The 10,487-nt window shown below is 41.0% G+C and overlaps 1 protein-coding gene across 15 annotated transcripts in view; it reads left to right on the top strand.

The window, feature by feature from the left end:
* Positions 1–43: 43 nt before the first annotated feature.
* The window catches only part of wtap (WT1 associated protein), a 68,564-nt gene continuing 58,120 nt past the window's right edge, over positions 44–10,487 (top strand). For 3 of the 15 annotated variants that reach the window (XM_078230023.1, XM_078230018.1, XM_078230019.1), the window contains exon 1: positions 353–497. The gene's annotated coding sequence lies outside the window, so the exon portion shown is untranslated. Of the gene's footprint in view, positions 301–323; positions 609–10,487 lie in introns of those variants that run through there. The other 12 variants (XM_078230025.1, XM_078230015.1, XM_078230022.1 and 9 more) reach the window with 10 other exon arrangements.

The raw sequence follows: 10,487 nt of genomic DNA, 5'->3' as shown, positions 1-10,487 counted from the left end.
ACTTTTTTTTTGGGGGGGGGGGGGGAGACCAGCCTGTGTGAGCAGCTGAGTGCGGAAGGGATTATTTTGGTGATGTGGTTCCGTGTGCTCTTCCGCCCGCAGTCCCGTTTATGAATTTTAAAGTGCGTGTTTCCATCCCATAATGCCATCCCCTGTGTTCCTTCATTCCCTGACACACATGGCGGTCGCGGCGGTAGCTTGCTAGGTTTACTTGAATCAGCGAGCAGTGTAAGCGTTGTGTCGAGTGCTGGTGTTCCATTTTCCGCGGGGCTGGAGGAGTGTAGTGGAGGAGGAGGTCGGGTGAGTGAAGTGAGGCTGTACGTAAGCGTGCGTCGTGCGGGTTTGGCGCTGCTAGGCCGCAGACAGGCGACGCCATTTTGTGTAGGATTTTCTACCCTCACAAACAACGGGTTGAGTCAGAAAAAAAGGGTACATTTCTGAAGAGCTGTAGTGGTTCAGGCCCCTCCTCACACCGGGGCCTTGCAGCCAGGCTCACGGTTTGTGTTTCTGAACATAACGTTTTGCCTTTGCCTCGCCCCTGGGTCCAAACGTGGGGGCCTGCGCGCGTTTTCCTCTACTATATGTGCACTTGTTTTAAACAACACCGAGTATGTCTTTTGCCTTGTACCGTTTTTTTTTTAAAAGCTCGGCCTTAACTAGGTAATGTATCCCGTCCCCATTTAGATAGGTCGAGCGGCAAGGATGGGTTTGTTTGGTGGGCGGTAGGCTTCTATCGGGCCTGGTTGTTTGTTTTTACTTATACGGAAATTGAATTCTTTAGGTTGGACCTAATCGCGGTTATATACAAGACTGGAGGGTAGGGCTTGTGTCACCACTGATACAAAGCCCTTTCCACAATGTAAAGTGTACTCTCCTGATTTGATGAGATTTGTCCTAACAACAAATGTTTAACCGAACCTGTGTTTTCTTGAAATTTGGGGCTTCTAGTGGGAGTCGCAACAGACTAATCCGTTGAACTGCAAAGTTATTTTGTTTCGAGTTTTCTTAATGCGGATAACATTTACGGAAATGTCTTTCCTCGAGTCAGTGTCATATTTTTGCAGTACATGTATATAACTGCTTAGATACATGTTGCGTTATTTAGAAAGTAAATTTTACATCAAAAATTTAAATATTGAAGTAGGATGCAAAGTTTTTACCACTTCAGTGTAATATACACTGTGTATCTTTGGTTCCCTTTTGCATGAATCATGGAACTAGTATAACCCAAATAAGAGAGAGCAATTTTAAAAAGGTGGGTACAAAATGAAATGGGTGCATGATAACCAATGTCAGTTAAGACATATATGAGAAAATGCAGTGGGTCACAAGATTCAGGAGTAAAGTTATTGTAACAATCAGTTGCATTCCAGGCTGAAATCGAGTTTGCTAGCAAAATAATGGTGCGGTTAAGGTTAACATATATTAAAAAGAGCCATTTGTGGTGATGGCAATATGCACCTGAAATTGAGTCACCACAAATTGTTGAATGATTTGTGCTGTTCTCTGGTGAACCTCAAAATGAAGGCCTCAGTGTTGATCTCTCCAGGAGCTTCAAGAAATTGCTGGATTTGCACAGTAAATATATAAAACACTCTGCAGGAAGTTGGGGCTGGTATTTCACATCATGAGGGCTCTTCTCATGATAGTATTTTTGCAATGTCGTTAAAACCTGATGGGCTTAGAAAGGGTACCCTCGAGGGTTGTAGATGTTCTTTAGTCTCTCTCTCAATGAAATCTTCTCAATACAGTATTTCTTTTGTATTTAATTTGACTCTAATTCACCCATGTTCTTCTCCGTTGTTCACTTTTTTCTCCAACCTTTGAATCTTCTTATTTGAGGTAGAGACTGTTGGTCCCATTGTTCACCAAATTGCTTCCAGCAATTTGCAGTGCAACATTGAAGCTAAATGATTGGGGTGGGAGTCATCTTATGGAAATGCAGAACTCTCTAAGCCCAAATAGCCTAGGTAATGAAAATTTGAATACCTAAGTTTTTGACAAATTAATTTTGATCATCAAAAGCACCCTTCATCATGTATTTGAAGTTTGTGGTTCTTGTCTTTGTTTTGTGAAGAAGCCAAAACATGGTAAAAAGCTTTGTGTTTTATAATGCAATTTCTTCTGGGGGAGTTTTTTAAACTATCTCCAAAAATCATATTGTGCTAAATTCAAATTGAGATACTTTGATCTGTACATTTTACAGTACAGCAAGTAGCCAAGTTTGCACCTTGTAATCGAGGAATTCCTCCTGGTAATCTGCAATAGCCCAATATATTTAAGTCTATATACGGTGAGAGATATCATCTGTGTAAATTTTAATATATACTTCATTGCAGTGTAGTAGATGCTTGCTGTCCTGTTCACATTTTGGTATTGTTTTTCAAAATATAGGCAGCGCCATTTGTATCAGACATCCACTATACATGATGGACACTGTAGCTTGAGAAATTTAAAAGTAAACTTGTTTGCATCTATTCACCACCTTCCAAAATCCATGCAAAAGTATCATCCTTTGTCCTTGAGTACCTAACATGGGCAATAAAAAATTGTGCATCGTTCCTTGCAATGATGATTTTTAACAAACCAGCAAGAAGGGCTCCCAGAAGTTCTAGAGGTCCCAGGAGATCAGGAAGCAGTGATGATGCTCTTACTGTTTGTATCTCTTCAAATATATTCCAATTTTCCAGTCATTTTCTGGCCTTAAGTAATGTAGCTCTGAAACAGGTACCAAAAACCAGAATGGTCTTGATAATTTGTACTTTAAGGGGGTGGGAGATGCAACGCACAGATGATTCAGAGAATTATTTTCCTTTAAGTGCCCCAAAACTATAAGTAAATTTTAAGTGGTATCTTTGTAATTGCCTATGGCCAATAGTTCTGTTTGTCCAGTGCAAGTGGTGTAAATGGTGGGCTCTTAATCAAAAATAACCAGGCAGTTTTCCCAAAATCCATACTGGAGATGCAAATATTGGTGCCTCTCAGTTGGCATATGAGTCTGCTAACTGAGTATTGCTTTAAAGGGAACTGCAGAAAAAACAATAGATTATTTACTTGTTATAATAACCTTATAAACAGTGACTTATCGTGATTGAGGTTTTTTCCTTTGTAAGAGAAATGCAATAAATTCTGAATTAGATATTGTGCATAAAGTTGCTGAGCTGCAGATATCAAACTAAGAATGAGTGTGTGCAAATAACAGACCTGGCTCAAGAAAGGGCGCAACTGAATACTAAACATTCCTGGATATGTGATTTTTCAGGAAAGAAGGGGAAGGGATGGAGCCAGATGTATTGATTTAAGACTCTAATGGTGCTGGAAAGAGGATGGAAGGATTTGCAAGGACAGAAGAGACTTGGTTGGAGCTAAGAAATACCAGATGCTATTATGTGACTGGAGTACTCTGCAGGCCATTATCTAGTGGGAAAGATAGAGCAACAAATTTGCAAATAAATTACAAAATGGTGCAAAAACTATAGGGTCGTGATAATGGGGAACTTTAATTATTGTAACAGAGGCTAGGATAGGAATTGTGGTAAAGGTTGGAGATTAAGGTTTTCTTAACTGTTCAGGAGCATTTTCTTGATTGGTCTGTTTACTGCCCAAGGAGGAAGGTTGCATTGCTGGTCCTGGGGAATGAGGTGGATTAAGTATCAGGGGAACATTTACGCACCTGTGATCATAAGGTTTAGGATACCTATGAAAAAGGAGAAGGGCAACGAAGAATAAAAATAATTAATTGGAATAGGGTGAGTTTCAATGGGATGAGAACATATCTGGTCAAAATTGACATCCAAAACTATAAATAAATCAATGGGCTGCTTTTGAAAAGATGTGATGTGGAGATGCCGGCGTTGGACTGGGGTGAACACAGTAAGTCTCACAACACCAGGTTAAAGTCCAGGTTTATTTGGTAGTATTTGCTACCAAATAAACCTGTTGGACTTTAACCTGGTGTTGTGAGACTTCTTACTTTGAAAAGATGTTTTGGGGATTGTCAAGGTACATTCCCAAAAAGGGGCAAGATAGGACAAACAAAGATCTGTGTGACGGATGTGGTTTACCAATGAAAGCCAGGCTTAATGTAGAAATTTCACAGGAGAAGGGAGGGACTGCAGAGTGAGAAAAGACTGGAACTAATGTAAAAGGAAATCCAAAATTTTCATAGACATAGTAAAGTGGTGATTATATAGAATGGTGGAGCTGATAAGGAGCCAAAAAAGTAAATCAACTCATGGAGGGCATGGCTGAGATGGAAAATGGGCACTTTGAAACTTTTTTATGAAGAGGATGCTTCCAAAGTCATAGTGAAGGAGTAGGTATCTGAGACATTGGATGGGTTAAAAACTGAGGGAGACCGGGTATTAGACTGGCGCTACTTGAGTTGATTATTTAGAGTAGAAATTGTAGAGGGACTGGGCATAATCTTCCTTCAATACATGGGTGTTGTCAGAAAATTCTCTTTTTTGTTTAAACAGGAAAGCCTACTATAAATACTAGTTTAACCTTGTTTGTGAGAAAGCTTTTCGAAACAATCCAGAAATTGAACAGTCACTTGGATAAACATAGATTAAGAAAAGCCAAGACAGACTTGTTATGGCTAAATTGAGCTTCATGGGGAATAGAGGGTTGATGAGGGTAATGTAGTTGACGTGGTGTACACAGACTTGCAAAATACATTTGAGCACTACACAACTTGTCAGTAAGCATGGTTACTAAGTTATTTGATTGACCGGAAACAGAATATTGATGAATTTTTGTCTTTCAGGCAGGAGGAAGTGGAGCTCCCCAGGGGTCAGTGTTGTGATCCATGTGCTCTTGATATGTATTAATGATCTAGACTTTGCTGCACGAGACAATTTAAAAAATGACACCAAACTTGGAATTATTGTGCTGGGGATGGGAAAGACTTCAAAAGACGATGAGCAGAGATGGCTACGGGGAGACAGGATTTGAGGTGTATAAGATTGAGGGCTGAGGACAGGTGAATAGGAAGAAACTGTTCCCCTTGGTTGAGGGATTGATGAAGAGGGGGGCATGGTTTTAGGGTAAGAGGCGGAAGATTCAGAGGGGATTTGAGAGAAAATTCACTGAGGGTGATAGAAATCTGGAATGCACTGCCTGGGAAGGTAATGAAGGCCAGAAACCTTGCAACCTTTAAAAAATATTTGGATGAACATGTGAAATATCATAACTTTCAAGGATATGGTATTAGTGTGCCTTTAGTGATAGTTGTTGTCAGCACAGATTGATGGGACCAAGGGCTTTTGCTGCGCTGTATGACTGATTCTGAGTAAGCAGAGACGTGACCGATGACATTTAACACAGCAAAGTGAAGTGATAGAATTTGGTAGGAAGAACAGTGAAAAGTAATATGAAATAATGGATGCAGGAGCAGAAGGACCAGGTAGCACAGGTTTGCACGGATTTGAAGGTGACCAGGGTGGTTGAGAAAGTTTAATAAACAGAGTGCCAAAACAAGGAGGATCTGAAAAATCTTTGTTTTTTTTAAAAAACTGGTTCAGCTTCAACTGTAGGACTGGCCTCTTGTTTGCACCACACGTCAGGGAAGACTTCGGAAAGTACTAGAGGGGGTGCAGAAAAGATTTACAAGAATGCATCCAGGTATGAGAGACTTCAGTTATTTTGGAGAAGCTGGGGCTTCTTACAGAATAGAAGGCTCAGAGAAGATTTGATAGAGCTGACATGTCTGGACCAAATAGGCAGGGAAAACTGTTCCCATTGGAGGGTTTAGGATGAATGGCCAGATAACATAAGGTGACATGAGAAATTAGGCAGTTTCAAGAATGTATTTGGATTGTGGTGGACACAGATTCATTTGTGGCTTTCAAAGGCATATTAGAAAATTAACTGAAGAAAAAAAATGCAGGGCTACAAGGGAAAGACTGGGAATGTGATTAGCTTAGTTGCTCTTAGAGTGTAGGCACAGGCCCCTTGATTCTAAAGTCAATGCAAATAAACTTCTGATATGATGCAGTTCAATTCATAAAACTGAGCATCATGCATGGAAATGCGTTGCTATATTTGGGCATCATTTTATGAAGCCAGATATAACTCCTTTAGCTAAGTGTTTTGTACACTTTTGAGTGTCGGGGAGCAAGTGTTAGGCATGTTTATAGAGAGATCCTGGGAATATTACCCAAGAGTATTGCTTAAGTGCAATTGAGGAAATTTTATTATTGTTAGGAAACATGTTTATAATCTTGATTGTATTTCTGTTTAACTGCAGATTTTTAAAAATGTAGTATGTCAAATAAGATAGTGATATTGTAACATACACCGTGAGATTTTTAAAACTCATTGTTAGGAGCATGTGGAGTTGAGACAAGGAACAAATTGGACGATGAGCTGCCTAAAACAATAATGGGGGCAACTCAGATTGGCAAAAGGTGGAAAGTGCTGTTGCACAGGGATTGATGCTGGGACCACAATTGCTAATTATTCTTATAAACAGTTTGTACTTGGGAAGCAGGAGTACATTTTCAAAATTTGCTGACAGTGCCAAATTGGGAGATATAGCCAATAGTGTGATAGACTTGTGACAAATTTGCAGAATGGATGTGAAATGGAACAAATCATTTCGATATAGGCACATATGATTGAAATCATAGAACCCCTACAGTGCAGAAGGAGGCCATTCGGCCCATCGAGTCTGCACCGACCACAATCCCACCCAGGCCCTACCCCCACATATTTTACCCGCTAATCCCTCGAACCTATGCATCTCAGGGGCAATTTAAACCTGGCCAATCAACCTAACCCGCACATCTTTGGACTGTGGGAGGAAACCGGAGCACCCGGAGGAAACCCACGCAAACACGAGGAGAATGTGCAAACTCCACACAGACAGTGACCCAAGTCGGGAATCGAACTCGGGACCCTGGAGCTGTGAAGCAGCAGTGCTAACCACTGTGCTACCGTGCATTTTGGTAGGAAGACTAGGGAGGCCAGGTACTCCATTTGAAAATAAGATTTTACGTGGGGTAGAGGAGGAAAGGGGGTATATTATACAAAGGATATAGGAACTGGGGAAGGTGAAAAAAAGATTTACGAAGATGATACCCAAACTAAGAGGATGTTACTATCGGGAAAAACACTACAAGCTGGGGCTCTTTTCATTTATTAAAAAAAAAGGAGATTGAGGGGTGGAGCCACTATTGTATAACATTATAAAAGGATTAATACACATGAAAAAAATATCTACTTGTTGGGGAGTGCAAAACTGGGGGCCATAAATGTAAGATGTCAGTATATCCACAGGAAAATTTAACTTATTTACCCAGTGAGTGATTAGTTGAGGCCAATAGATTCTAAAGATGCGTTGGTTAGGTGGATTAGCCATGGTAAATTTGTGGGATTGTGGGGATAGGAGGTGGACCTGGGTAAAATACTCTTGGAGAGTTGATGGAGACTTGATGGGCCGAATGGCCGCTTTCTGCACTGTAGGGATTCTAATGGCACAGGTGCAATTGAGGGAAAGCTAGCCAATTTAAACACATGAGGATGGTGCTGGGATAGGTTGGAAGAGGCTCAATGGTTTATTGAAGAATTGCACTTTTTGGTGGAAACCATGAAGTGCTCATTTATAAGTGCATCCATTGCAGAGTATTGGGGTTTCGGGAAGCTCTATCTCCTGCAATAGTCCTGACTTTTAATTCCACATTTGAAAGCAACACTTAACTCAAAATTACATAAATGTACAAAATTCTTGCACTTGTTATTTCATTAGTTGAATATACTTCCAGATTAGGATCGATGTAGAAAACATGATCAATTTATGGAAATAAATTGTAGTAATATGTGTGGTTTATGCTTAAGTGACAACTTAGTTCAATAACCAAACTGGTTACTTATGTTAAGTTGTATATATGCAAGGTTGTGAGCAAGGAAGTTTCATGATTTAATTTTGTTGATTAGTTTAAGCAGTAGAAATGATTGAATCAGCTTTTGTTGCATAGCTTTTGAGGCAATTCATGTGTTCCGTCATTAGGGTTTACAGTGCAACATGGTAGATGGTGACATTTTCATGCAGCTATATTGAAGGAACTTTCTTGTTTTGTCCACTTGAAGTGTGATGAACATAGTGCAGTTGTAGGTTTTGATATAAAAACACTGGGGTGCCATTCTGGCATTAACATGCATGTTGCAGTGGTGAGAGGAATTTAAAGGGATATATTAATAGTACAGGCTTCTATTTTTCTGTAGCATTGGTATTACCAGCCCTGGTGATGGTCATATGTAATGGTTGTAAAAGGGTATCCCAAAGTCTTCTGTAGGCACATCAATAGTAAAAGGGTGGTAAAAGGAGGAGATGAGGATACATAAGAGGATTAACGAATGAAGACAGCAGACATCGCTTGGGTACAAATGAATACTTTGCATTTTTCTTTAACAAAGATGTTACCCAGGACATGATAAAAGATGAGGCAATTCATATACTAGATGGATTTAAAATTAAAAAGGTGATTTTGGATAAATTATCTCTACTTAAAAGTTGATAAGTTACTGGGGCCAGATGAGATGCATACAGAGGGAAATGAGTGGGAATTGCAGTCACTGACCCTAATTATTCAGTTCCCCCTTGGACTTGGGTGGTCCCAAAGGACTAGAAAATTGCAAATGTTACATTCTTGTTCAAAAAAAGGTTTATAGATAAACCTAGCAACCACAGGCCAGTCAGTTTAACTTTGGTGGGGAACCATCTCAATGATGATTTGGGACAAAATTAAGTCATGAGCAAATGTGTGTTAAATAAAGGAACCCAGCCTGTGGCATGATGACACAGTGATCAGCATTGCTGCCTCTCGATGCCAGGGACCTGGGTTCAATTTCCGGCCTGGGTCACTGTCTGTGGGGAGTCTGCATATTCTCCCCGTGTCTGCTTGGGTTTTCTCTGCTCCAGTTTCTTCCTACAGTCCAAAGATGTGTGGGTTAGATGGATTGGCCATGCTAAATTGTCCGTTAGTGTCAGGGGAATTAGCAGGGTAAATATGTGGGGTTATGGGGATAGGGCCTGGGTGGGATTATTGTTGGTGCAGGCTCAATGGGCCAAATGGCCTCCTGCGCTGTAGGGATTCTATGATTTCCTAAGTGGAAATCATGTTTAACTAACTTGCTGGAGTTTTTTTTTGAAGAGGTAAAAGAGAGGGTTGATGGGGACCATGTTATTGACGCCCATTTGCATCAATGGACCTGCGAGCAAAATTATAAAACTGTTGGAATTAAAAGGAACAGTAGTAACATGGATACTGCATTGTCTGAATGAAGGGAAACAGTCGTGATTGAATGATGTTTTTCTTGTTGGAGGAATAATTGTATTTGAGTTCTCCAGGGACTTTTCCTTTTCCTGATGCATATTAATGACCTAGTGACTTGGTGTACAGGGCACAATTTCAAAGTTTGTGAATGGTACGAAATTTGGAAGCACTGTAAAGAGGATAATGTAGAATTCCAAAGGGACGTAGACAAATTGGTAGAAATGGTGGGCCAGGTGGTGGATTAGGTTCAATACGGAGAAGTGTTGGAGCCAAAGTGAGATCCATGAAGGCGTGGAGGACTAGAAAGATTGGAGTCATGGAAGATGGCAGGGCAGGTTGAGTGAACAGTTATTAAAGCAAAAATCTTGGCCAGAGTTTTGCATCCAGTTCTGTGTGCTGAACTTTAGGAAGGATATGATGGCATTAGAGGAGTTGCAGGAAGGTTCCTAATAGTTCCAGGGCTGACTAACTCCACTTAAGGTAGATTAGAGCAGTTAGGACTGTTTTCTTTTAGAGAAAAGAACAAAAACAAACGGAACAATACAGGAACATGCCCTTCGGCCCACCAAGCCTGCAACGATCATGTTTTCATAGAATCATAGAAACCCTACAGTGCAGAAGGAGGCCATTTGGCCCATCGAGTCTGCACCGACCACAATCCCACCCAGGCCCTACCCCCACATATTTACCCACTAATCCCTCTAACCTACACATCTCAGGACTCTAAGGGACAATTTTTAACCTGGCCAATCAACCTAACCCGCACATCTTTGGACTGTGGGAGGAAACCGGAGCACCCGGAGGAAACCCACGCAGACACGAGGAGAATGTGCAAACTCCACACAGACAGTGACCCGAGCCGGGAATCGAACCCGGGACCCTGGAGCTGTGAAGCAGCAGTGCTAACCACTGTGCTACCGTGCCGCCCATCTAGACCAACTGCTTGTATCCCTCTCTTCCTGCCTGTTCATGTGTTTATCCAGATAAGTCTTAAATGTCACTAACATGTCTGCCTCAACCACTTCACTTGGCATGCATTCCAGGCTCCCACCAATCTATGCCCCTCATAATTTATAAACTTCTATCAGGTTGCCCCTCAGCCTCTGTCTTTCCAGGGAGAACAATCCCAGTTTATTCAATCTCTCAAAGAACAAAGAAAATTACAGCACAGGAACAAGCCCTTCAGCCCTCCAAGCCTGCAGCAACCAT

The sequence above is a fragment of the Mustelus asterias genome, chromosome 15, assembly GCF_964213995.1.
Source record: "Mustelus asterias chromosome 15, sMusAst1.hap1.1, whole genome shotgun sequence".
Lineage (NCBI taxonomy): Eukaryota > Metazoa > Chordata > Chondrichthyes > Carcharhiniformes > Triakidae > Mustelus > Mustelus asterias.
The sequence above is the reverse complement of the archived record's forward strand: the minus strand, read 5'-3'. Positions and strand labels throughout refer to the sequence as shown.